This window comes from Pezoporus occidentalis, unplaced genomic scaffold (genome assembly GCF_034315485.1).
Source record: "Pezoporus occidentalis ecotype Australia unplaced genomic scaffold, CSIRO_AGI_Poc_V1 ctg50, whole genome shotgun sequence".
NCBI lineage: Eukaryota > Metazoa > Chordata > Aves > Psittaciformes > Psittacidae > Pezoporus > Pezoporus occidentalis.
Window position 1 is genome coordinate 1,156,603 of NW_026915836.1, and position 27,517 is coordinate 1,184,119.

Consider the following 27,517-nt stretch of genomic DNA (forward strand, 5'->3'; position numbering starts at 1 on the left):
TCACAGCTTCCACAGTGTCTTAAAGACCCAGAGGTTATAGCGTGCCTCAGTGGGAGTACAAAACAGCTGGAGACCGCTTGGTCTAACATCCTCGGTTACTGTGATTTAACACGGAAAAAACCAAACAAACAAGAAGAGAAACACAGGAAACGTGAATATGCACATTTCACGTTTCTGCAGTTGAATGGTTAAATGGTATATCCTGTAGATGAGATATATACTAAAACCATAGTAGCTGCCTTGTCGGTTTCAATGTGTCCTGCTTGACCAGCCACTTGAAATGTGTATGCTCATCTTCTTGTGTATTTATTTATGCCCAAGGATACTAGTCAGGGCAATATGTCTTTGTCAAACAAAGAACCCGGGACCAAAATAGTGAGAGTTAATAGTTCTGAGTTTCATGTATGCTTTGGGGCTTCTTTGCTTAATGCAGTGGTATAAAGGGATGTCAGAGTAATGGAAAAGCATGAAAGAATTTGGCTCTATTTCTGCTGATTAGGAGCTGAACAACTTTACTGTTTAAACTTCTATGTTTACAACTTCAAAATATTTTTCACTTACGCTACACATTACATTGTGCTAATTAGCATCTAGATTATTCTGGTGCTCTGTAAAAGCTACATGTTAGTAAGGTTGGATGGTAAAACTGGCTGATAGGCAAAGGAAAAATAACCAAATCAGGAAAAGACAAATGCAGCAGTATTGCAGATGTCTTTTACCTGGGTTGAATGATAATGAAGTTGTTGTGGCTCTCCTGAAATCATGGGGGTTGGGGTTTCATCTTTGAGACCAACAGGATGAGGACGTCACCACAGATTTGTAGTGGAAAAATTAATAATTTCATATGATCTTTTTGTGTATGGTGTGTGTTGTGGGCTCCAGCCAAACTGGAAGGACCTTGCAGGTTGCAGATGCCAAGTTGAGTTTTAGAGGGGCTGGTGTGCTGGGGTATATCCTGCTTTGATTTTTAAGGTGAACTTAAGCATCTGAACGCATTCCCTAGATAAATAGTGGAATTTAACAGATTGAGGCCCATTGTAAACATGATTTGGGAGAAACTACATATCTGAATCAGATAAGTGCTGTGTTTTATTGCGCCAGGATTCATTGCTGTCCAGCATCCACTGGGTGGGAGGAGTTGAGGGAGTGACTATGCTTGTCTGTTGGTGTGACAGAATTGAGGACATGGCAGTGGATAGTAACTGGTCAGCTCATTACAATGCGGCTTCTGAAGCATCACTTACCTTGTTTTGTGCTGTAAATCTCCATAGTTTGGATGGTGTTTGTGGGTACAGGTAGTACACCACCCTCCCTGTATCACAGTTAGAATGGGTGGGGAGCAAAAGCCCTCCCAGAAATTTCCCTAATCTTCCCATTTACTGAACTGTGTCACTGTAATTGTAATGCCAAGTGTGTTTATTGGATTGTTAATAGATAGGGACCTTCAGAGAACCAGCTCTTACAAAATTACACTGTTCTTTGTCTGATTTCACTGAGTTGAAAGAAGGCCTGGGGGCATGACATCTCTATAGAATCCGTAGTAAAGTAAATAGATTTCTTGGTATCTTCATCAGTATCTGCCGTGTGTATTAAAACTTGAAAAAGAGAAGTTGTCTGTGAAATGAATGGGTTTCACAGTGCAAGAAAACTCATGTGGCCTGCCTGAACCAGCGTTAGACTGAGATCTGTTGGTACTAAACAGTTTCTTCTGTTTAATAAGAGGACTAATTCCTTCATTTCATTCTTGGCGTTTAGGGCAGATATTTTTTGTAGTGCTCTTTTCCAACTTTATGACAAGCAAATTAAAAGCAGCAATCACAGGAACCCATTCCTCCTAACTGCCTGAAATGTCAAATAAATGCAACCTAAGAAACACTCTTGGAGGCTATAAAGCCTTTTTATGCTATTCTGAGGGTTTCCCTTTGAGCAGTCCTGAAAGTTTAACTGGGTACCACATACTTGTTGAGTGTGTTTGGTGTAATTGCACTGCTGTCCCTCTTTACCTTCAGAGTGATGCAACAGTTCTTGCAGGGTGGACTGTCACTATTTAAATAGGCTTGAGAAAATACTCATGTGTTGAGAACAGGTCTTGTCCATATATTAATAGAATCATAGACTAGTTAGGGTTGGAAAGGACCTTCAGATCATCTAGTTCCAACCCCCCTGCCCTGGGTAGGAGCACCTCACACTAAACCATGTCACCCAAGGCTCTGTCTGACCTGGCCTTGAACACCACTAGGGCTAATAGCTTTAATGCTTTCAATTCCATATAATACTGCGTATATTTTTACAAAGAAATTATAATATTTGTTTTATAACAACTGCACTAGGGTCAAGGTTGTGTTATTTACCCTGTCATATATTTCTAGGTGCTTGTTAGGAGTCCAAAATGCAAAAAAAGGCTAGCAAAGCAATAATATTTTAGGGTGTTTTTTCCCTAAAAAGGGACTGTTTCTCTCTTTAGCCAGCTCACCTACTTTGGTTGGGTTTTGCCATTGTGCACATCCTTGGGTTTTTTGTAACAGATGATTTATTTACTTATTTTCTTTCTCATTTTTATGAAAATACTGGATGTTTTTCTCACTGTCAAGCCTGTGCTATATACTGATGCCATGGTTACAGTGGAAACACTAATGATAAACAAGTACAAAGCCTGAAATCACGATAGCTTCTATTGTTTTAGAACAAATCAGATAAATATGCAAAATCCTGGTTCCTTTTATCTACAGAGTATTCAGCTGTTGCTAAAATGATTTTTAACTTTATGCTATTTATACTCCCTGAATGTGTGTGTATATATATACACACATATATATGTATATCTATATATGTATATGTGTGTATATATATAGATAGATAAGATAAATCCCAATCAACAAAGTTGTGGCCTAAAACAGGGATTAAGGTTTTACTGGATGGAAGCTTTTACACCAAATATAAATTCCCCCCCCCCCAAATCAATATGAAATGTTTGTGTTTCTGAAAAAGGTGTAGTGACAACTAAAAGATGGCTGCTTTTCCAGTGGTGCATCAGTACGGCCACAGCGCAGGAAAAGTGTCAGGTTTGCAGATTTTTTTAGCCATGGCTACGCTGCAGTTTTAAAGAGAGCTTTGGATTGATGGCATTAGAGGCTTTTCTAGGAGCGCGTAAAATGTTATGCAGAATGGCACAGGGTGTTGAAGAGGATGTTGGTGAACTTGCGCTCTGAAAAATACAGAATACAGAATGGTAAATAACCTGCAAGCTCTGAGTGGGAAACAAACTAATAACATGGAGGCTGTGGCTATGTATTTTTTGTGTTAGGTAATACAGGTAATGATAAAGTATGTCTATATCTACCCTTCTTACATGTGGCATATGTATGCGTTGCACCTGGGGTGGTAGTGCAGCTGCATTTGGATCAGTGGAACTGAGATCAGGAAGGAAAATACTGTTGAAATTTAGCCTTGTGGTTACACTCCTGTGAGTTAGCGCGATCAATGTTTATGTGTTTGGACAATTGGTAGTATGGGTTCTGAGTTCAAGTCCGCTTTCCAGACCTGACGATAGATGAAATCAGTGTGGTTGGACCTATGCCAAAGACTCCATCTAAGGGGTCTTAGCCATTAGTCCGGCTGTACACGAGAAAACCCATTGAGTTGTCGTAAGAAATCCTTTTGCAGGCTGAGTAGTAGCACTCACTAAACCAGTTAGGACATCACAGCATTTAGCAAGAAAAGCCTCTGTTTCCACTGAAAATATTTTACAGCTATATTTAGGTTAACGAAACAAGCTTAATTTTCTGCTCCCTTAAAAATAATCCATAATGCTGTCAGGAAAAAAATAAACCACAGATTTCAGAGGGCTTTACTTTGCTAGTCCTAAATATCTCCCACACTATTTTTACTGTCTTTTCTTTTCAGTGTTGCTTCTTAAGATCTAAATTTAAAATGTTGGACTTTCTTGAAAGCATCCTTTCAGTTTTATCTGTGTGAAGTTAGTCATGCAACTGTGCCACCATTGCCTAGATCAAGTTTATGAATAGCAAGTTGGTGATGAGTTACAGGAGGAAGTACACTCTTTTGCATACCTGTTGATCTATTGAGTTATGTATTTTCATGTCGTGGTTTTAGTGTACTGTTGAAGGAATTATCCTATGAGGATGATCAGGGACTGGAGCACCTCCCGTATGAAGACAGGCTGAGGAAGTTGGGGCTGTTCAGCCTGGAGAAGAGAAGGCTGCATGGAGACCTCATAGCAGCCTTCCAGTATCTGAAGGGGGCCTATAGGGGTGCTGAGGAGGGACTCTTCATTAGAGACTGTAGTGACAGGACAAGGGGTAACGGGTTCAAACTTAAACAGGGGAAGTTTAGATTGGATATAAGGAGGAAATTCTTTCCTGTTAGGGTGGTGAGGCACTGGAATGGGTTGCCCAGGGAGGTTGTGAATGCTCCATCCCTGGCAGTGTTCAAGGCCAGGTTGGAGGAGGCCTTGGGTGAGATGGTTTAGTGTGAGGTGTCCCTACCCATGGCAGGGGGGTTGGAACTGGATGATCTTAAGGTCCTTTCCAACCCTAACTATTCTATGATTCTATTGGAAAGACTAGGTGTTTTAAATTACAGTCTGTACAATCAGACACCTTAACAGAGCTCTGAATGTCACCCAAAAGGCAATAGCAGAAGAGGAGTTAAAACCCTTGTGAGCCCTTGGTCCTGTGAGCTGTCCATGGATGTGAGAAGTAAAACTGTGTCCTTCCAGGCCTCTAAGCTGAATTAACCAGAAAGACTATTTAGGTGCTTATCAGAGCTTTCCTGTTAGTGTTGTGTTGGGGTGTTTTGCCTGTGTTTTGTTGTTTGGTTTTTTTTTTATCTTGTTTTCTTTTTAATGCCATTTTTGGTGCTGAAGTGGAAACTCCTTTCAGTCAGCAGGTGATCCTTGGCCGGCAGAGGGGAATCATCATCATTTCAGTGCAGCTCACCCTGTGCTTTAACCTCTGCTTGTGCCCTACACTGCTGAAGGTTGACACTGGGCTAGCAGGGTGTCATTGTAGTGTGGTTTCATTTTTATTTTCATCCCCTCGCTGGACTTATCTGTGCTGATGGTGTTGAAGGGCCTAGGGTTTTGCTTGTGAAAGCTTTACATCTCATCTAAACTGTGGTTCTTGGGCTGCTGAAAAGCGTTGTTACTAGAAGGGTGTTTGTTGAAATGAAAGGGAAATTGCTGTCCCGTTTGCTAGGTGCATGACAAGACTGTCATGGAGCAAAGGTTGAGGGAGAGGGGTGAAGGTGGGAGAGCTACCAGGGATCAGCAGGGTTTCACAGGGACTTGGTGTAATTGTGAGGGGTGGTAGTCGTCAGGGGGAGATGGGGATATGGGAAAGCACTTTGTAAAGGTTTTGATCTTCCTTTGCCTTCTCCCCCGGCTTGTCTCCCTCCTGTGCCTCCTCTTTTCCCTCTCTGTTGGGGATGTGGTACAGTCACCACGCAGCTCACCCACTATCTTGTATCAAACCCTTTCTGCAGCTGCATAAATCTACTCCTACTCCCTGCTAGGAATGTTCTCTCCTAACAGCTCCTGTGTACCTGCAGTGCTTTCCCAGCCTGCTGAGAAGCAATAGAGGGGGGGGGGAAAAGCTGCCTTTGTAGTTGCTGCTTCAGGGAGAGAGGAGGGACAAAGTGGGGAATGGAAGACATGAGGGAGATGAAGCATGGAGAGAAACCTGGGGGAGGGTAGTGAATAGTGGCTGCTGCCCTGCATACCCCAGCTGCCCTTTTGGCAATAGCAGAAAGCTACACAAGTAGGAGACAGGGATGAGCTGGCACAGGCAAATTGACTGGTTGAAGGCCGTCTGTTGCTCACTGACCTGTTTGTTGTGTTTCAGGGTGGTTTTTTTTCCCCTGCTTTGCTCGGTGCCTAGCTTTTGAAGTCTCACTTCAGACTTGAAGAAAAACCCTCAGGGAGTGAAGAATGTGTAGTAGAGCATGCATTTCACTTAGTCCTCAATTATTATACACATAGGTCAGGATTTGATCCTGTAATTGATTAGAAACTCATCCTATTGTTGCCAATATCAGCACTGACATAAAATCCCATGTAGTGAAAGTAATTCTAGTGAACTCTGTAGAAAGTATTTGTTAGAACAAAGTTACCAGTAGCAAGAGTCCAGTTGATAGGTGTTAATTCAAAGCTAGACTTACATGTCATTCTCCTATCACTTCAGAGACAGCGTGTATCATTTTTCCAGCTCAAGCCTTCCATAGATGCGATGCAGAACTTAACGGTTGTGAGTAAACCACTGATCTCACTGGATTCACTGTATTTCATGCAGGCCTGTGTTTAAACTGTTTCCTGAACAGGAGCCTGTGTTCCAAAGGGAAGCCAAGAATAAGTAAGATTTAACAACATCCTTTACTTTTCTTTTACTCTTACTGATTTATTATTCTTCTGCAAATCTTGCACATGCAAGCCTGGTTTCTGCTCTCCTCAGCCGCCAGATCTAAATCATTCAAGAATTCCCCTTCAAGAATTCTTTTAATAGTGCCGAAATGAGGATTTGATTTAAGTTGGAATTGTCGGCCTTGGCATCTAAGTGTGATTAGTTTCCACTCCCTAACTGAACTTCCATTTAAATGAACTTTTTTGGGGGGGGGATGTGTTCAAATTTTGAAGGGATGCTATGACTACAGTTTAAAAAACCAAATGATATTAGAGGTGAGAGCCTTTCTGCTTAGAATTGGATGGTTAAATTCAGTTATGCTTTACCCAGTGCTGTCTTCATGTTCTTTCCCTCACCCCAGTTATTGAACTGTGAGAGAAAGACATCTACAGTTCATGGTTAGAGAGGATTTGAAAACAATACAAGTTTAACAAGTACAAGTTATAGAATCATAGAATAGTTAGGGTTGGAAAGGACCTTAAGATCATCCAGACTACAGTCTCTAATGAAGAGTCCCTCCCCAGCATCCCTATAGGCCCCCTTCAGATACTGGAAGGCTGCTCTGAGGTCTCCATGCAGCCTTCTCTTCTCCAGGCTGAACAGCCCCAACTGTTTATGGGAACAGATTATGGGAAGTCCATGGTGAAAGAGAACTGAGACTTTCCCTCCATCCACATGGAAAGCTAGGGCTAGAATTATCTGGATATGAAATAAGATCAGAAGTCCAAAGACAGACTGGAAAACTGCCAGTTTGTGGGGGACAACCAAACAAATCCTTTTGTCAAGCTAGGCAGAGCAAGGTCTGAAGAATGGGAATGTTTTGCCTGCCCTTTTGAGTTGTGGACATCATAGCAGTTCCAGGGGTTTCTGCCTTTTGGGGCAAAGTGGTTATTTACAGGGGGCTGGCAAAAGGTTTTAACCTTGTGTTTGTAAGCGGCTGCTTTCCTGTTTGGGAGGCATTCACTAGGAGATTTAAAATGTATAATATTGATATGAAACTGCAACTCTGAAGCTAACAGTTAATTCTAGAGGTTCGGTAACTCTCGTACCTCACACTGTATTTTAGTAAAGCAAGATGCAAATGAATAGGATGTAAGAACATCTGCAGACATCTGAGCGTTATTCACAGTCAGTAACTTGAGTTGCTACTAAGGTTGATTTCTGAGTGTCCTCGCACTTAAATTCCTCTAAGAGTTAAAAAATCTGCAGTTATCATTGCCATGATTTAACAGAAGTTGCAGAAGCCAAGATTTCACATATTTCTGAATAGCACAGCTGAAAAGCCTAGTGATATTGGCGTGTTCCCATTAAATATAGCAGGAGTTTTAACGTTTATTTTATTGGAATCAGTGTTAGAGAAATGCTACACAGTTCTAAGAGTTTTTTTCCCTGTTGAACTCTGAAAGGCTTGAGTTGTTAAAGAACAGCAGTAAAGAAAGACCGTTGCTTTTAGAAGTAAGAAAGGAAAAGCCTGATTCCATTGGAGGCTTGCAGGCAGCCATTTGTGCCTTATATTGGCTAACTTGAACTGATTTAATTGTTCCAGACAATAGAATAATTTTGGTAGTTTCTGGTGTCCTGCTGGGCAATTTCATCACAGGCAGTAACAAAAACGCATGAATAATGGCTAGATGTTACCAGCTAAATTTCACGTCTGCACTGTTTGAAGTGAGCCTCCATTGTATCTAACATATCTTAAATGTAGAGTAGGCAGACTTAATACTTAGTGTTTCCAGCTTAGTATCTTTACAGTATACATACACAACAAGCTTCTTATGGGGAACCAGGGTTTCTTACGCATTGTAGAACTTTTCAGTTTTCAGTACATTGAGCTTTTTAATGTCATTAAACATATATATAGCTTTGTCAATGTTAATATTTATAAGTATCTTTAGACCGTGACATGGTAGTAATGAAGCAGATGTAATGGCAGTGGAGTCATGAAGGGAAGATTGCTGCATATTCTGCATAGGTGACGAGGAAATGGTTGGAATTGCTTTGCTTCATTTCTCAAATTAAAAGCCAGAAAGACAGTAGTATTTTATCCTCCCTTCTTTTATTTCAGTCTCCTCGTCATCATCTGTTCTGTCTTCTTGCTGCCAATTCTCCATCTTTCTTTATCTGTTCTGGCTTCAAGATGGTCAAGAAATGCTAGGGCAGCCTTTACAGGATTGCATAAGATTTTGATGTTGGCAATGCCTGCAGGCTACGTGAATGAAATGTCCTGCTATAGATCTCTACAGAGACTTATTGCACATACAGTTTTCCTGCTGGGACCATATTTACTCACTGCATAAGTCTTTGCAGCTTTTGTCAACTTCCCTTTATTTCAAGGGGAGATTGATCCACGGTCTTTGAAGGTGATGAGTGAGAATGTGTTGGAAAAGGAGAGACTAAAGGTCACTTGCGCTGTGTCTACTTTGTTCTCTTTCTTATTTGGTTCTTGTTGGATTTGTTGAGGATTTTGTATTTATTCATTTTCCCTCTGTGTTTCCTTGCCTTTTGCTTCCTCGTAACCCCATAGTGCCTAGGCACCGCTTAAACATTTGACCTCATGGCCCACTTCTTTTCTCTTTAAACCACTGCTATCACCTTGTCTTGGCTGTTTTAATTTTCCCTTAATTTTTCTTGTTATTACTTCCCATATTGCTCTTATTCTCACTCTGACTCTGTCTTTTTGTCACTCTGGTGGACCAGTGAGCTCCTTGTGCTAATGACATAAAAGCATCTGTAGTGTACGAAGCTCTATGGGATTTGCTCAGTCGCCCTTATCCAGAGCATGTCCTCATTGTGCTTCTCAGAAAGAGGAGGGGAGCCAACTGATCAGACTGGTGGCTGTTGGAGCAGTTGTCTTCAACCAGAAGTGATGCACTGAGTTCCCAGTCAGTTATACAGTGGAAGTGGTTGAAGGAAGAAGTGTAATTCAGTTATGGTAGCTTTGAACTTCAGGCAAAATGCTCTGATTTTCATAGTCAGTGGGCTATTGAAAGAACGTGATCTGTTCCTGGAAACTGGACTCTCCCAAGCAATGGAAACTGTTGCAAAGTTTTAGCTGGTACTGACTGTTGGGGTTTTCAGGGACTCCTCATCACAGAAAGTACCCGGTGTTGTTTGGTATTTTTATTTTATATAAAGCACAATTATGGTTTCTGTCTTCAGAAATCTACAGTCTGAGCACACATCAAAAAAGGCAGACTGGGGAAGCCAAAAGAAATAACAGGAAAATGCTTACTAGTGTGAAAGGCTGTAGCAATAGCTTAGCAGGAGCCTATCAGTTCAGCTTTGCTCGGTGCCCCTAACTTAAAATCGCAAGGGGAGAGGCTATAGCGGAAATCGTGCTGGAGATGTTTGGAGATCCTAGTGCTTTGCGTGATGTGGTGTTTCTCTTCAAGGAGTTGATGGGTTTATCGGGGCAGCCCTTACGATCCAGTCTGTGATTCCCAAATTTCAAGTTATTTCTGAGTATCCTGTATAGTTTAAAGAATGTTTGGGATCACCCACTTTTAGGGAACTACAGGATTTTTCTGTACAATTCCCAGAAAGCTGCTATTAACTGTATTATTAAATTTGAGCCTTTTTCTTTATCAGTAGCTGGGTTAGAGCACAACCAGCATGGTAATCAAATATAAATTAGTACATAAGATTAACAAAGGGTTAATCTTGTGTACTGATGTCATTGGGCTGAGATAAGCTTTGTTAAGTTTTATTCCACACCTTTGCTCTTTGTGCCAGCAAGTGCTCAGAGCTGTTTCAAGGCTCTAAGTGGAGGAAAGAGGAAAGAAGAGTTTCATTAACCTCTCATACTGATTTTATAGAAGCATTGCCCATTGCATCAGAAGCAAGCAACAGTGCTTTTCACCTAAAGAGCAAAACCTTGTAGCTCTTTCTGATAACCTTTATTCCATACTTTATTTACATATATATTTATGTAGCAAAGCTCATTACTTTAAGAAGAATATTGGTTTAGTGGTCATATTTAGGATGTAGCTTTGCATATGCATTTTTTTGTAAGGCCATATAAAATGTTTTAATATATAAATTCAGCTAAACTGGTTTTTAACAATTACATAGTACATTAGCAGCCCAGACACCATGACCTACACAAGTTCCTACGATCTCTTCAGGTGCTCTTTCCTTGCCAGTTCACACTCATTCTTTCTGTCTGCTTTGCAAGATGCCTTGGGTAGGGGTTACCATGTTATCTTCTTGTATGTGTCATTTAGGACTCTGGGGTCCCCATCCGTTTTTGAAAGGCATTTGCTATGCAGCAGTAACACAGTATAAAAAATTAGATCAGGTACAGTTGACCTCAGTTTGTTGTAGCCCAGTGCAGTGGGAAAAGCAGGAACTTTTCTGTGTTGGTTTTGTTGGTAAGCAGATGTGTGAGTAAGCAAAACCCAATATAAATATACACCTTCAACACAAAAGAAGTTTAAGTGTAGTGTGTACCATACACTAGTGACTGGAAGGCAGACAGGGTGTAATTTGTCTTGCACACCAATTCAGAGCTGGTTTTCCTATATGGATGTTAATGGGACTTTATTTGGGTGGTGTTCCCTGTTTCTGAAACTGTTGAGGGTTTGAATATCATTTAGCTGCATCCATAGTGATTCCTCTGTGGCACTAGCCGAGCTGGTGCCATCAATTGAATCCCTTGTATGTTTAATATTGCACTTAATGTATTTCTCAGTATTGAGGCCCATTTTCAATTCTTCAGATATGTGGAAGTCACATGAAGAATTTAGGCTCCTTTGCATTGGTGGTTATTTCAGTATTGTATCTGTAGTAGGCTCAGCTCTTAAACTGCATCTGAATGAGTTTGGCACGTATATGGCTTCTTGCAAGTGGTATTGTTCAGAATGTTTTAAAGTAAAAAAAACCCAACCAAACCCTAACATTTTGTGGTGGGTTTTGGTTTGGTTTGTTTTTTTTCTGGCTGGTACTTCATTAATAAAACAATAGTAAACCATTGGATATTTGAACAAATAAAATGAAACTGATCTCTAATCTTGTTTGAATGTACTCTGGCCATCAAACTGACAGGTTCTAACATGTTCCAACTGTTAATATTTGGTTTAAAATGGCTGCACTCTCCAGCCAAGTGCTGTTCTGCTGTATCGGCGTTATTAATACCATAAAGCTTTCAAAATCCTTCGTGTAATCCAAAACTTACAGTTTTTTAAAATCAGATTTGAAATCAGATGTGAAGTGTGGGAATGTAGTTTTGTCTTTTATGCTGTTCCTGGATGACCAGGCTCAAGAAAAAGCATCTGACTGAAATGGAAGGCAGGCAGAGTGAGAAACGGGGGATAGCTCTGGTGAAGCCTCTCCTCCCTACAGCCATGTCCCACTGGACTGTATGGGCTTCTTCTATTTGGGACCTTGGCGTAATTGTGGCAGTGATCAGCAAGACAAATTACAGGCCCAGAGTTTTGTAGCACTGCCAAAAAGCTCGCAGCTCTTCCAGCAGCTGTGGATCAGCCCTGCGCCCTATTTGCAGGCTAGCAAGTAAAATCTGCCTCTCAGCAGCAGTGTGCCAGTCTGCAGGAGCCCCCCGTATGTAAGCTTTGTGCATGGTTAATCAACTGTACGGTGCAAATAACGTGAGGTCTTTGAGATGTTTTATGCACCCATGAAAATGGACTTGATGCTTGTGGTACCACCAGTGAGGCAGGGGTGAAGTGCTGAAACGTTCTCGGAGTGCATATGCAAACATTCGGCAGGGTGGCAGTTTTCCATGCAGGAGTTATTGCTTTCTCTTTGATAATACTCACTATGTGTTAGGTTGTGCAGAAACAGAGAACATGTAGTTTCTTCCTGGAGGAGCTTAAGCTGTAAAATAAGAAAACTTATTATCTCACTTTGGGTAATAAAGTCATAAACTACAGCATAAGATATCCACAGGTCTTGGACCTGTGTACCAAGATAGAAGTCACGTGCAAAAGCCATGGGAAATGAATAACAAAATACAAATCTATACTTTTCAGATCAGAAGTAGCAAAATAAGTAAATGGTGCGTTATTGCAACATTAAAAAATGCATTTGCTGGCCTTGGGGAAACAGTAGTTGTCTAACTGGGTCGGTAAGGGAGAGTGTTTTTATTCACATGAGTCAGCAGAGAAAGAGGCTGAAGCTTAAGTTGTGTGCCAAACCAAGGAACATGTAAATAAGACGGACAGTCAACAAAGTGAAGCCACTTTGTAATAGGCCAGATTACACAAATAAGGAAGATGATATTTGCAGCAGGCTTTATTTAAATGAAAGTTCCCAAATGTCATAACAGGTCACAAAGTAAAAATGTCTATGGTCAGGATTGCATGGTTTTCCTTAGTGTTTGTGCTAACAGGTGAGGTTGGTGAATTAATTTTCACCGTGTACAGAGTGTTCCTGATCCTGATTACCTTATGGTCTGAAGTTTTAGTGAGCCATAAAATGATATGTAATAAGTTCATAATAATCTTGCATGCTGTGAACTTGTCAGACAAGTTTTTACATACTAAGTTGTCCTGCATATACATGTGATATAATGTGTTATCTCATCTCTCTTCTGTAATTTTTGTGTTTCTTTTGGTTCACATTTCCTTTAAACAAATGAGGATGTCATGAATAGGAAATGATGGAATGGGCATTCACTCATAATTCGGGTATAAAATCTTCTTATACAAGCAATAATCCAGACCTTTATATCAGTGCTTCTGGGAGAGGCCTTTGTCCGCTTCAGATTTACACCTAGTGATAAGTAGATCTTATCTGTCTCAGGTAGGAATGAAATTCATCAGCAAAATATCTGAGTCTGGAGAATCTTGAGCATAGTCATCTTCACAGCATTCCTAAGAGGAAGTGTAATGGATGGAGAAACTGTATTCCTCCATGTCACCCGGAAGTATGGCACAAGCATGATGTTTTAATCTTGGAGTTTTGCAATGGAGGTATCAAAATCCTCATTTCTACAGAGGGGAGACTGGGGCTGAGACATAGACTGTAGACTGCTGAAATAAGGTTTCTGCCTGACGCCTTTTAGATACCTCTCTTTCTGTCTTGCAGCTTCTTCCTCATCTGTCAATCACTCCTCTTGCAGTCTTTTTCTAAAAGAAAGATTTCTCCCATCACATTTCTATTTTGTTCTTTTAGCATATCTTTTGCAGGCTACTGGGTTTATGGTTTGGATGGGGTTTTTTATGTTTTAAATCTGCATCCACTTTGTTGTGGGAACGCTTCCATTCAGTTGTAGTGAACAAACAGAAATGCATGGCCTCTGTCCTACTGCATTCTTGACGCTGGAGCTTTCTCTGTAGAGGTATGGATCTATAAAGCCAGTCTTCCAGACTGTCACAGCAGAGTTAGTCAGTAGTTTGAAGCTGATCTGCCTCTCTGTATGCCTACTTGGGAGCAGCACCAGCTTTACTGTTTCAGCAAAAAAATTACCATCTAGATGTATCCTGCATGTATGTACTTGGAGTGCCTTCGGTATCAAGCCTACTGCTGTCAAAGGGGCTGAAGAGTTGGGTGTGCAAATCCTTTTGCAATGTAGAAGAAATCATTTTGAGTACCTTTGAAAGTTGCCATCCAAACTCATTCTTTTGTATATTGTTTAGAATCCCATAACTGAAGTTCGTGTGGTAGAAGACAACAGCAGACAAAATGTAAGGTTACATATTTGTTGTTTGATGCACTAAATTCAGAGGAAAGGGGGCTTCTATTTGGGTCACTCATTTCAAGAAAAAGAACATCTTATTTTCAATTTTTAGGGCCTTGTCTTTGTTACTAGCAGTAGAAAGGCTTAGTATCGTACAGCTGGAGCTTTGTGAAGAGGGAGTAAGTGCAGCTGGTGTGTGCTGTAGAGCAGCCACACAGTGCACCAAAGCCTGATACCCCAACACCTGAGCGTGTTTATAAAACAGATACTATGAGATTATATTGATGTTGCCTGCCTGGCAAATCACTAGCCTGTGGTGTCCCTGGTTTTGAAAAAGCCATGGTCACTACAGCAGATACGCTAACATGATTTGGTGTTAACATGTTCCGCTTCAGGATTGATCCCGGGTGCGATAAATTTGATGCAGACTATAGCAGCTGAGGCTTTATGAACTGGAGAAAGAGAGATTCAGGACAAATCAAAGGAGGTGTCAGTTGAGCTTGATCAGAGTTGCTTTGCAGAATTAGTCGTTATTTCTTGTGTTTGGAGGTCAAATAAAGCGGGGGAAAGACACAGCTTATCTCTTGCCCTCCTTTCACAGTGAAGAAATGGCATTCTGTTGGGTCTTTTGATGTTTGTATTATTGAGCTTCCTGATCAGTATAAATTTAACAGCTGGACTTGTAAATGCAGTAAAGCTTTTTACTTGCAGTTCTTTGATCCTAAAGGTATTGTGCAGACACTACGGAAGAAAAATGTTAAAATGTGGATTGTTAAGGTATCTCGTAGTAAAAGTAGTCAGTGTCAGGAAACCAGTTTTGTGGTGTTAGGTGGATCTGAAAGCATTGGAGTGCAAAGGCGATAAACTCATGGCTTCACTTACTTAGCGTTTTCATCTGTTCATGAGAATTGACTTTAAACTCTCAACTTACACCTTTCTGTGTGGTGACCCAAAACTTAATATTGACTTTGCAATACATTGATCAGTGACACACAGCAAGAAACCAGCGCCCTTAGAATAGTCTTATGGATTTGCTTGATTTCAAATGTATGTGGCTCATGAAACTCCACTAAAACACTAGTTTACGGGTGTAGGTTAACAGCTTGATTTCTTACTGTAGGCTTATAATAGTGTGATACCTTCAACTGCAGAGAAGCTACCACTTTCTTTTGTTAGGCAAACATGAGAAGACATGGTGCCCAGTTATAACTAATTCTCTTCAAATTCTCCTGGTGTCACAGGTTTACCCTCCTGGAACACTAATTATGGATGGGCTTTGTTGAGATGGAATGCTTTGAGTGCATACTAGAATTGAATGAGATGAGTACAGATTTGTTTATTAACACTGTTGGCAGGTCCAGTGTGAGACCAGATCAGTCATCATCGCGTCACTGTGAAGTTCACATTTGTGTCCTCACTTCTTAAAATATGAATATAGGATGTTAGATGTTAATCTCAAGGCTGACGTATTTCAACAGCAGAAAAAGAGAGTGTATGGGAGGGGTACCCAGCAGTCCTGAAAGGATCTCTGCTCATGGACCAGGTTCCCAGTAAGAGCCATAATTGAAGGCTCCCTTGTGCCTCAAATTGCCATCTGTCCTGGAGCTCAGGTCCCTCATCCTAGGGCTTACATCTTTAAACCCATGGGCTTGATGCTACTTTCCTTCAACTGTGTTAAGACTAAGGGAAAGCTGGTTTTCCAGTATCACTTCCCTCTTGAACCTTACTCTCACAGTGGTACCAGTAATGACTGTTTCACTGGTTGCTGTTTGCATTTGCTCCGTTGAGAAGTGCCTCACTTCTGTTCCTGGCAGAACTTAAAAATCACGGTGACAGGCTGCATTTATCAAAACTCTGATGAGGGATCCTGGTTCAGAAACAGAGGATATGGCCACAGAAAACCATGCATGTGCTAGCTCCATTTAAGAATAATTAAACAAATAAAGCCAATTTGGTTTTGGCTCTGAATAATTGGAGTACATGAGAGTAAAAAGGGGTGAAATAACATTATTTATTTGGGTATGTGTGGACAACTCATTCTGGATTCACTTTCCTGTTAGGAATCTAGGAAAGGAGATGCCATTCTCTACCACCTGTGTGTTCTTTTTTCCCCTGGAGAGAGACTGGCAGCAGCTTTAGTTACAGTTAACATATTTAATCATTAGAAAGCTTAATTTGAAGACCTACTTTGTTGCACTGTGTTTCCCAGTGGCTCTATCCAAATGTGAGCCTAGGTATAATGGATAAAGTTACAGTTAACATATTTAATCATAGAAAGCTTAATTTGAAGACCTACTTTCTTACATTGTGTTTCCCAGTGGCTCTATCCAAATGTGAGCCTAGGTATAATGGATAAAACACATTAAGGCTTTGAATATGTATCTTAGGAAGAGGTTGTGTTGACTGGAAGGGGAAACGCTGCTTAGCCTCCCTTTTAGGGCTGTCTGAATGATAACTATGTGAAAGCAGATACAGAAGGAAAATATGTTACTGAGAGAGAACAAAGCAAGTTTGGTCAGGTATTTCAAGGCCAAGGCAACTCAATTGAGTTATTACTGGCTCTTATTAGCATGCCTGAAATAAGTAATGTTCTTTGCTTAAGCTGGGTGGCCCTCAGAAAGGGGAGAGATTCTTTCCTGCCTTTTGAAATCATCAAAGAATATGAGAGTAATCATTTCCAAAGTTATCTCTATGTCAGAAAGCCTCGCTGTTCAGGATAAGCCAGGGTAAACAAAGGACAAATAGGAAGTGGCTTTTTAAAAGTATGGATTTGAACCTGTGAGGTGCTGAGTTAAATGCTGGGCTTGCTTGATTCCCCAAACGGTTTGTGGCTCTCAGTTCTCGACAGGATCAGGTCCTAAGATCAGATCTGCTCTCTAAAGTAAAATTGGGTTACAGCTGTTAGGTTTTTTTAACTGCCAATATTGCTTGCAGTGCACATCATCAGTGCTCTCGGTACATACACAGACATGTACAGCACTTGGGTAAGGATAGAAGCTGATCGACAGGGGCTGTATCAGCTTCACATATTTCACATTTTCACTGTGTTTTGCACTAATAAGAGCTCTGATATGAAAATGAGACATCAAGAGCGTAAAGCAAAATAGCAGATGCTTACTGGCAAAAAGAAAAACCCTTCTTCAGTTTTGCTCTCATGGTTAGGAGCATTTGTACATGGTTTTCCCTTACATAGAGTAAAATAAGGCCAAATTTGTGTAGCACTTTTCATCAGTAGATTCCTAAGTGGATATCACTTTAATGACTGTATTGAATATGCAATCAAGACCTTAGGGTAGAGGAGCGTGTAGTGGTGTAGTGCTTCACTTTCAGATGAATTGCAAAGCCCTTCACATTTAGCTGCTTTGACTTCATTGGAGCCATTCGTGGTGTATGGGTATCTCAATACACCATAATCTGCATGGAGATTCAGAACTTGCAAAGGATGTTTGAATTCAGACTCCTCCTCTCCCACTAATGCATACTTTACTGTCCCTATGACGTTAGTTTGCTACCAATATTCTGATGGCAGTCATTGTCAGTGTTATTTGAACTAAGGGTGGGTATAATGAGACTTCACTGCTAGTCACGCTGAGGGGGAAAACTACCTGTTTCTTCACAGTAGCTTATAGAAGTTGCACAAGGAAATCTATATGCTCTAAGCATGAGCTGAGAAATGCATATCCAATAGTCAGACTGATCAAGTCCTCTTATAATTTATTGCTGTTATGATGAGCAAGCGGCTAAAATTTTTGCATCTGGTCATTGCAGCATGTAGAAATCAAACACTTCTCTACAATGCCCTGAAGGTTTTAATGGCATGACAGAAATGAGGCATGCTTCCTTTCTTCTTTTTGCTGAAGTATTAAATCTATGCTACTGTTGTATAGACGGCTTGGAAGTCAAAGGGGTTTTGATTCAATTATACCTTTCCCAGGGTTTGTGTATTCTCTGTTTTCTGTGGCTTGAACAAAACTTGGCCGTTCATCGACCCTGCCAATACATGGATTATAAACAAATTGGAGGCAAAGGGGAAGCAAAATAGGTGGACTTTTAAAAGAAACAGTGCTTAAATCTACCGAAGCTCCTGCCTTGGGCTTCAGTGCTCAGAGTTTCATCAAACAGGTTCTTCCACCTCTGTTTCCTCATTCCTCCTGCGCAGAGTCAAGCTGACCATGCTCAGTTAATCACAAGGCTTCAGAGTCTTCCTTGTGCCTCCATGCCCGAGGACCAGCAGCACCCAGGAGATAGCCAAAGTACAGATCCTGAGCTATAATCATTTGAGGGGAGGACTTGGTGCATGGTGACACCTTCTGGGAGGCCACAGGGAGGCTAAACCGAATTTAGCAAGCGAGAAAGGAAGTTACTCTACTGGGGTGGGAGGCAGCCTCCTGTCTAGCCTGGGGAGCCTTGTTTCCCACTGTGCAAAGGACAAGCCTGGGAAATACGGCATATTCCTTAATATACACTAATCTTCAGAGGGCAATATTGCATAATTGGGATATCATCATTTGGGAGAAATCAGTATTTCAAAGTCAGTGTTTCTCGCTTTACCTAAAAGATGATTTTAACACTGAAATGCTTCGTTAAAATCATCATCAGGTGGTAGAAAAGGGGAGCTGTGCTGATAGCTACACTTCTAACCTCCATTAGGGTACTGACTTCCTGTTAACATCTTGTGGATCCCAAGTATTTGATGTACAGGACTTCCCTGAAAAATACTGATAAGGGTGACTTCCTCCTGGGTTCTCAGTATGAAAATGTGAGCCTCAGACAGTGCCTTCTCTGGGAAAAGACCAGCCAAAATCTTACTCTTTGCTGTACATACATAAGGTTCCAAATCAGTTGAACCTTAGAGATTAGTTTTGAAGCGGAAGATATGACTAAGTAATCAAGAGCTGGGGAAGAACTGTTCCCAGTTTCTTTACCAATACAAGGAATAAGTAGCTGTGGTATTTTTGGCTTGCAGGCTGTCGGCTTCAAAAGGGGAGTCCAGAAGCCTATAGAGCTTGGATAATACCTTGTGCTGGTTTTGAGCGTTAGGGCTAAATGTTCCTGTTGTTTTCCCTGAGTGTTAAGGAGCGGAGAGCATCACATTTGTCCCCTCCTTTTTCATGGTATCTGAGAAATAAAGGGTGAGTCAAGAGGTACGCTTTCTGCAACTCTCATTCCTCTTTTAGCTTCTGAGGATTATCAGTCAATAGTGATACCTCAGTTAGTTTGGATTGGGTCGCTCTGAGGGCTCTGAAACCGTTCTCTGTGAGACAGGGCAGTCAGGAGCCTCTTGGGAAGGTCTCACATAGAGATCCTGCAAGCTAACACGGAGCACAAGGATGGGCTGTTGTTTGGAGAGTTACTGAAATCTGTGTGCTCCTCTGGGTATCTGGTTGGCAACTGAGCTCTCAAATGACGAGGGTAAAGCTTTGTCCTCCCTCTTCCCTCACCCCCTTGTTTTCCACTGGAGAGTGTGAATCAAAGCTGGCAGAGCTGTTCATCCCACTAGGTAGCATTGCTTGAGTTGGGAGAGGAGGGAAGTGGAAAACAGGGGTCGTAATCACAACACTAAACCAAATAAACAGCATCTGCAATACCTCAGTATTACCCAGAGAAATGTGTGTCACTGATAAATGAGCCTTGATATTGTTGTTAAAATGCTTATGAGAAGCTTATCATTGCAAGCCACGTGCAGTCCTCTGTGGTCTTAATGCATTGATCTGTGTGGTGTAATGCTGTAACCTGGCTCAAGCAATACGCTCTCAAGATGAACTGCAAGGTTATTGGGTTGTACCTAGATTACTCCACAGTGGATGAGTTATAAAATTTGTTTATATACGTGGAACTCTCTGCTCCTGTATCTCTTTGACACCAAGGCCTTATCATGTTAAGTAAGTGTGTAGGCTCTTGTGGTACCTACAATCCCAGTGGATACCTCATCCCCAGGTGATTATGCATCCGAATATGGGCCAAACACAGGGGGATTGGGCAACAGATGTCCTTGCTGACGTGGTTATTCAGTAGTTACCCACTAGGAGGTTTCTTGCACCTTTGCTCAGTGTGTTTTGTGAGGGTTACTGGAAGATTTCTTCCCTCTGCAGACCTCTGACAGAAGCATGGCGGTTCCTGTTTTCCCTCTGGGGCTGCCAGAGCTAGCAGTTATTAAGTACAGTACCACCAGAAAGCTTTTTTCCCCCTCGCTGGGGTGTGTGATCATCAGCTGCTTTGATTAACCAGTTCTGGGCCTTCAAGTGAGACATCGGGGTTTTTTCCACTCTTTGTAGTGTTTTTGGCAAGGGGTGGAGAAAATGCTGTCATTGCTCCCTTTTCTCTGCGAGGTTTTGTTTTCCGCTCTTTGTGCTCAAGCACCAAATGAAATGGTTTGCGAATAAACTCAGTATTAAAAAGTACTTCGTATTCCCTCCTCAGAGAGCTCCAGGGAGGATAAATAGGAACAGATCATATTGGGAAAATCTTTTCTCCCCCGTCCTCCTGAAAATAAAGCAGTCCCTCTGTTATTGAAATCTTCTGCAAGTAAACCACAGACAAGACTGGCTGAGTGCGTGCAGCTCCAGGATGATAGCCTTGTTTCTGTTGTTGTTGGGCTTTGGGGGTTTTTAACTGCAGATTTAGCCATTACAAATTGAACCACTAAAAACACATCAGCGTTAGTTTGAAAGCTCACAGCAGATACAGCTCAGAGCAGGAAGTGAGGTGTTGTCCTTTTAAAGCCTGATACACAGAAAAGGGTATTTCTGACGCATGACCTTCAGTGAACAGGAATTCCTCTACTTAGAATCTCATCCTCACCGTGAACTTCAGTGCCGCAATTCATCCTCTCACAGCTGTGTGAGAAGTGACATATTGCGCCAAAGAGCACCCCAAGCACCAATGTTGAGAGATTTTGATCCTATTTTCTTAAATAAACAGCAAGAGCTTGCAAAATACAGAGCATGAGGTTTTACTGAGATGTGTTGTGTGTAAATAAGTCATTTGAAGTGGCAGCAGGGTTTTTTATTCAGTGGAGTTCATTGGCTGTTAGCTAAATAACCGGTCAGATTGTTGAAATACGTTTAACTATCTAATCCTGAGTATCACAATAGGAACTACTGGGGCTTAGGGTTTCTCGGGAATCTGGTTTGAATTTTGAGTGCCGAAGTATTTGAAACTGCACGCTGAAAAAAATCTGGCTCCGCACGCCCTTTTTTTGCATATCTTTGCTTTCACTTTTTTTTTCTCCCCCATTTTCTTTTGCTCTTTTTCCCTCCCTCCTCTGTTTTCAGTTTGAAGGCAGTGAAAGAGCACCTAGTAACTGGCAGGTCTGAGAAGAAGGCAAAAATCCTTTCTTGACCGTAGCAGGTGTGAGTCTGTAGTGGAGTGAATCAGCAGTGAGAACTTTGCGCACATACCCAGTACAAATGGAGTTAAATGCGTGCGAAAATGCAGCCTTTTTGTCAGAGATGCAAACTCTGGAAGGCGTTGAATTGAAGCCTCTTTGGAGTGGGAGAGGAAAGTATCTGGCAGGCGTCTTTTTTAGGACTCTGCACTTCCAGCATTTGCCAGTTCCTGCTGTTTAACAGCCCAGATTTGCTAACCTCCGGGACATACGGCAAGGCCTACTTTTTTCTTCTGGCTCTTTGTGGAAGTGGGTGTTGGCTGGAGCTAGATAACGGTGAAGAGGGGATGTGCTGCTGAGATGGCTCCGTTTTTTTGCTTTTGCTTTTGTTTTGTTCCCTGGGTTATTTTATTTAACCTGAGGCGATTCATTTCTAGTGTTTGATTTGAAAAGCTTGCCAGTGGCGGAGATCACTGAGCAACATTCCATTGTCTGAGCAAGAAAATGGGTAAATAACAGTTTTGTAACTCGGATTCCCTATAAAAGCATCGCAGCTGCTAGTTGATATACCCTGCATTGGTTTTATCTATAGGATGCGGTAAATATCTAAGAAGTTCTTTTCCCTGAGGAAGATGAATTCTCAAAAGCAAGTGAATGCAGTGCATCCAAATAAATATAAGTGATAAGCCCTAATGAAGTGAAACTAAAGATCTTGTGGGACTCTCGGGTCCGTCAGGAGAAGGCAGTACGGCATAGGTGTCATGGTAGATGCTGATACTTCCATGCAGTAGCAGCACGGATCAGTCAATAGAGAACTTTGATCACAGGCCAGTTTGTACATTAATTCACAGACTGGGGATGGAGTCTAGATCCAAGGGCTTGTGCAGTCGTATACCTGGAGATACAGTGCCATGGCCTGTGTGAGAGAGATGTAAGCGTAGTGTCAGGTTGTACTCATTTTTAGTCGGTAAGAGGAGCTGCTCCTATTTAAGTTCAGCGTTATGTCATTGTAGTTAATGAACTTTTGACAGCTAGGTTTACCAGAACTGTTTTTAAGAGTAATTAGAAATGAATTGGTTGAGGACCAGGGCTGAACAGTATTGTAAAATGTTGGAAAATAAAGCATATGATGTCTCAATACAGAAAATCATGAACAGATATAAGCCCCACTTTAAAAAGTGTATATAATATGACTTTGCAGAAACTGTTCTGGCTTAATTATAGTAATGTGCCTAGAATTTTCCAGTGGGGTCATTTATTTAGAGTGTATGTCTCGTCTCTTATTACTGTAACTACGGCTAAGCCTGTTGTTGGGTATGTGTTGTCTCATCGTTGCACATAACTTTCCTGGAATTTGTAAAGCTGTTCTGTTTGACATTAGTTGGCATACCTTGTTTGCAACCCTTGTAATCCCAAAATAAAATATTTATATGTCTCTAGTAGCAAAGTACAAAGTGCCATATTAAGAACAACCATATACGGGCCTAGCTCTGGAAGATGCTGACTGCTGTCGATTCCCCCTAGCTCAGCAATTGGTGTTACATGTCTCTCTTAAAACCTGCTGGAAGTACTCTGAAGTTACAGCTCGGAAACCAGCACCATCACCTGGCTTGACTCTGTAAGGCAGACGGAGACTAAGCTCTCTTGGTTTAGGGTGCCATTGCAGCTGAGGTGCTGCTGCTGCAAGCACACGTAGAATCCTAGAATGGTTGGGTTGGAAGTGACCTTAGAGCTCATCCAGTTCCAACCCCCTGCCATGGTCAGGGATGCCTTCCACTAGAGCAGGTTGCTCGAAGCCTGGCCTTGAACACTGCCAGGGATGGGGCATCCACAACTTCTCTGTTCATGATACATGGACAGAGATGTTAGTTGCTGTGGTTGGCTACTCGATGAATAACTGCCACTTTAGCACCAAAGTAGATGGAGCTATTGGAAGTAAGCAGGAGCTTATAGAGAAATACATACACAGGGAAGGTGTTCCTTTTCTCAGAAAGGGAGCTGTCTTCTGGCCATCCCTGGGGGATTGATGGAATTGCCTGGCAGGCTGGAGGAGGAGGCACTGGTCTGGCGCCCAGGGATTTACTCACAGCAGGAATGTGTGATCCTCCTGTTTTCTGGCTCTAGGAGGGCTGTGTTGATTGATAGACACCCAAGCTACAAGTGGTGCACTTTCTGTGTGTTTTATTTGCTTTATTTGGCTGTCTAATTAAATACTTGATTTGGTTTAGCTGAGGACAGTATTTTTCCTATGGGTGTGAGAAAGAAGGAAATGGAGGCATTGGGAAAGCTGGTTGGGCTTTCCAACTTGCTAAGGTTTCAGAGGTATGGTGAGGATTTACTTCAAGAAGAATACAGTGCCAGCCATATGGTCTGCCAAATAGTATGTTACTCTACTGCAGTGAGATCTGTTAACGTATCTCTTTCCCCATCATATCTCCCTTTTTCTCTAGTTTATTTCATTGTGGATAACAATAATAACCAATCCTCTAAAAATGATGCCAGCTTCATGCCCCAGGGTTAGCAAGTCAGGTGTGCAGAGACAGCAGGGGAATCTAAAACATGTCGCAGTGCTGCTCATCCATAGCCAGAGATTTAGGGATGTAGGAGGAATAAAGCATATCTGGATTTGAGTTAGTCGTGCCCTTTGATTTTCATCTTCCATTGTAATTTTTAGCATGGAAAGACTGAATACAGGTGAAAAAGGAGTAAGATTAGTCCTGCTTGTGTTATTTTTGTGTCATGGTGAATTCAGCACCTGATATTCTATCATGGCATACATTTACATAAATTTCTTACTGAACATTGATCTACACTATGACATGGTGCTCTACTTAGAGACAGGTAACCATTTACTTGTGGTTTGCTTAGTGTCTTTACATAGGGATTAGTTGCCGGTTGGTGGAAAATAAGGAATCATATTAACCCCAACTTAAAATGGGGTTAACAGTTACAGTAACTCAAAACAAAGCTAGTTTAGGCTTTGAAGGTGCGACCAGAGTGCTGCCAAACAGACTCTTCCTCTGACTGCACCAGGATTTCTGCCTTTATAAGGGTTTGCAGGAACTTGGAGAGGAAGTCTTGCCGTGGTAGGGGCTGCTGAGTCCGTCCCATAGGAAACCAGTGAGAGGAAACAGAGGGGTGGCTGCAGTCAGGAATATGCTCACTGCAAAGCACAAGTGAGTGCAGCAAGGAAGCAGCCGGTATCTCTTGTGGCCATTGGGAAGACACAATGAAGTGAGGCATGACAGTGAACCTGAATCATGAAAGCCCTCTGTCCCTTTGTGACTGTGGGGAGCAAAGAGGTGGGGGAAGGTAGGAAAAGGAAAGGCCATTTCAGGACATAACAGCCTGCAGGGTTGTCTGGAACTTTTTATGGTAACAAACATTTCAGTGTCATGCTCCAGCTTCTTCGTAATTGTTGACTATGGGCCTATACAGGCTCCTCGTCCTCCTCCTTGACTGATTCCCTGTGTCCCTGTGCGAGCACCTCTTTGTGGGGATGTGTGATTTTTATAGATTAACCTTTTCCTATGTAGCTTTCTGAATTTGCTTCTGGTGAAGATGTATGAGTTTTAAGTATTGTTCGCACTTTTGCTCAAAGCAGTCCTGGAACAACTATTTGCAATGGCCTCTCGGGTTATTTCACACCTCACTTGTTCAAAAAGGGAAGAAACACTGTTGAAAAATAGCCACTATAAAGTTGTGTCCATTGGTTCTTTGGTAAGAAAATTATCCATTGCTAAGAACATGATTTTCGTAAGAACCTATGGATAGAATTTGAACAACACATTAGCAAATTATTTATATTGTTTGATGATAGAGATTACTGCATTGGTATTAACTTCAGATGCTCAGAAAATCTGAGGCACTCAGAAGGGTACTGAACAATGCACTTCCTAAAAATTAAGATGTTCAACCTTCAAATTAGCAAAAATATGTATCTTCTGTATAGCAAATTTCAAAGCCAAATAGCACACTCTATAGGATTCTTTGTAGTGTGTGACTTTGACTGATTTGTATGAATGCTAATGCTTTGCTTCTTTCCACTGCTTCATTTCTGCCAGCAACTGTTTTAGCGTTTCAAACCTTCCAGCAATATAAATCTGGAAGGAGGAGATTCTTTGATTTGCAGGGCCCAAATAGCAAAGTATTGCTTTTTATAATACACATATGTATATATTATTAATTCATGTTTGTGCTGAGAAACGTTAGTAGTATAGCATTAACGCTGTTTTGGGAGGATGACACTTTTAGTTCATTCTTGCCTTTGTGCCTTCATTCCTTCATTCTTCCATCCTAAAATTGTGCCTGGAAAACCATATACCACATTGCAGCATAGATTATCAATGCAACCGCTGTTCAGTCAGCCTGACCAGTGTCATGTAGGGGTGTATCAGGCTACATGATGAATCTATATTCTATATGGGTCCAGTTGCCTATAAAATCTGAAATTACGTACAGTGTATGTTATTTTAACTAAAATATCTAGGTGATATCCGACCAAATTGAATATTTATTTGCATGATCCTATAATTCTCTTCTATTTTTTCTTTAGTTGGCAAGTAGAGAGACACAAAGCTTTTCTGGGTTAGGTGCTTCAGCAGTTGTGGTTAGATACTAGTGTGTAGAATACCTTAGTTGTCAGACACACAGGAATCCTTGTCAGTTTTTGCTGACACACTTTCATATAAAATGCCATCCATGTGTCATTATGTATAACTGGTCAAACTCTTGTGGGTGTCGGTGCATGTGCCAAAGATGAATTTTGCCTGGGTGATAGCTTGATAAATCACTAGCGTAGTTTCTGTTGTCTGTGGAACAAAGCTATAAATTCCTTGGCAGTCAGGGTTACCTGGAGACTAATATAAAGGTTGCTAGTATAAAGGTAGTTTGCTTTGTTACTTCAGATGCTCGAGTGTGCCAAAAAGCGAGGCTAATGGTCTGCTTTCCCAAGTTCAGAAGAAAGCCAGATCAGCAAACTGGAGACCTCTAGCCTACCCAATTTATTCCAGCTGGTCAGGATTTCTTTGTTAATCCAATCCTCATTTTGGAAATACTGATCTGTTGCATTTTTTTTTTCACTAGAGCATAGCCGTTTTCACATAATTTACACAGGAGAAATATTTATGAGGTCCTGGGTGGAATTACCGCTCCTAGCCAGCAGCTCGTGATGGGAGCGGTTCAATGGCATGCAGGAGAGCGCTTTCAAGGCCGTGTTTCTTTGCCGACTGTGGGTTTCTATGTCACATCTGAGTAGCCAAACCACGTTATGGTTCAGGGGTAAATATCTCTTCTCCTCCCCCCTATTTCATGTCAAGACTTCCAAAGATAATTGGTTTCATTTTGATACACAGTAGAGTAAGCTGGAAACGTTAATGTGGTGGAGGAGGGAAGCAATTTTCTCAACAGCTCTGTGGAGTACCCAGTACCCAGGGCATGCCCTAATGCTGTGTGCAGATACCTTGCCTGGCTTTAAATCCCACCAGTGGTGGTCTTTATGCTAGGAGAAGGTGAGAATTAGAAATTCCCCTGATCTGTGGCATCCTGACAACTTTATCTAAGCCCAGGAGAAATCCTGTGCTGTGGTGTGTTGTCAGCCAGTGTTCATTCACTGCTCACTTTCTTTGCATTGTGAGTCTTGGTTTTAGCTAATTTAAACCTCCCCAAATCCGAGAGTGCAACCCGTCCCTTTATTTATGATGGTAGTAAGGATTAAGCTTCTTTATACAACCAGGAAGCTAAAACAATAGCAGCCTCCGCCCTGCTATGGATTCTGAGGATTGCCAAGTGGATGGTTGAAAAGGTAATCTAAACTGTTAAGAAACAGCCAGGTTGATTTCCAACAGTAATGGGCTAATTTTCAGGTGCTTGGACAATGTGTGTTAGTTCAATAAGTACTTGGTTTATAAAACAAAGTTTGATGGCAAATAAGAAAAACCCCCCAAGACCAGCTGGGCATGTAAATTTGTAATGGGAGGCTAGGTGACTCATTTATTTATGGGTAACAATAAGGTGTTTTCTAAGTAAAAGATGAGCAAACAAGTGACAACATGATGGTCAGGATGACAGAAGCTGAGTCTCCCTTCTTTAGAATCATAAAATAGGTAGGGTTGGAAAGGACCTTAAGTTCATCCAGTT

General features: G+C 41.5%; 1 protein-coding gene across 3 annotated transcripts in view; it reads left to right on the forward strand.

The window, feature by feature from the left end:
* The window catches only part of PRKCE (protein kinase C epsilon), a 287,923-nt gene that overhangs the window by 1,751 nt on the left and 258,655 nt on the right, over positions 1 to 27,517 (forward strand). The gene's annotated exons all lie outside the window — the stretch shown is intronic.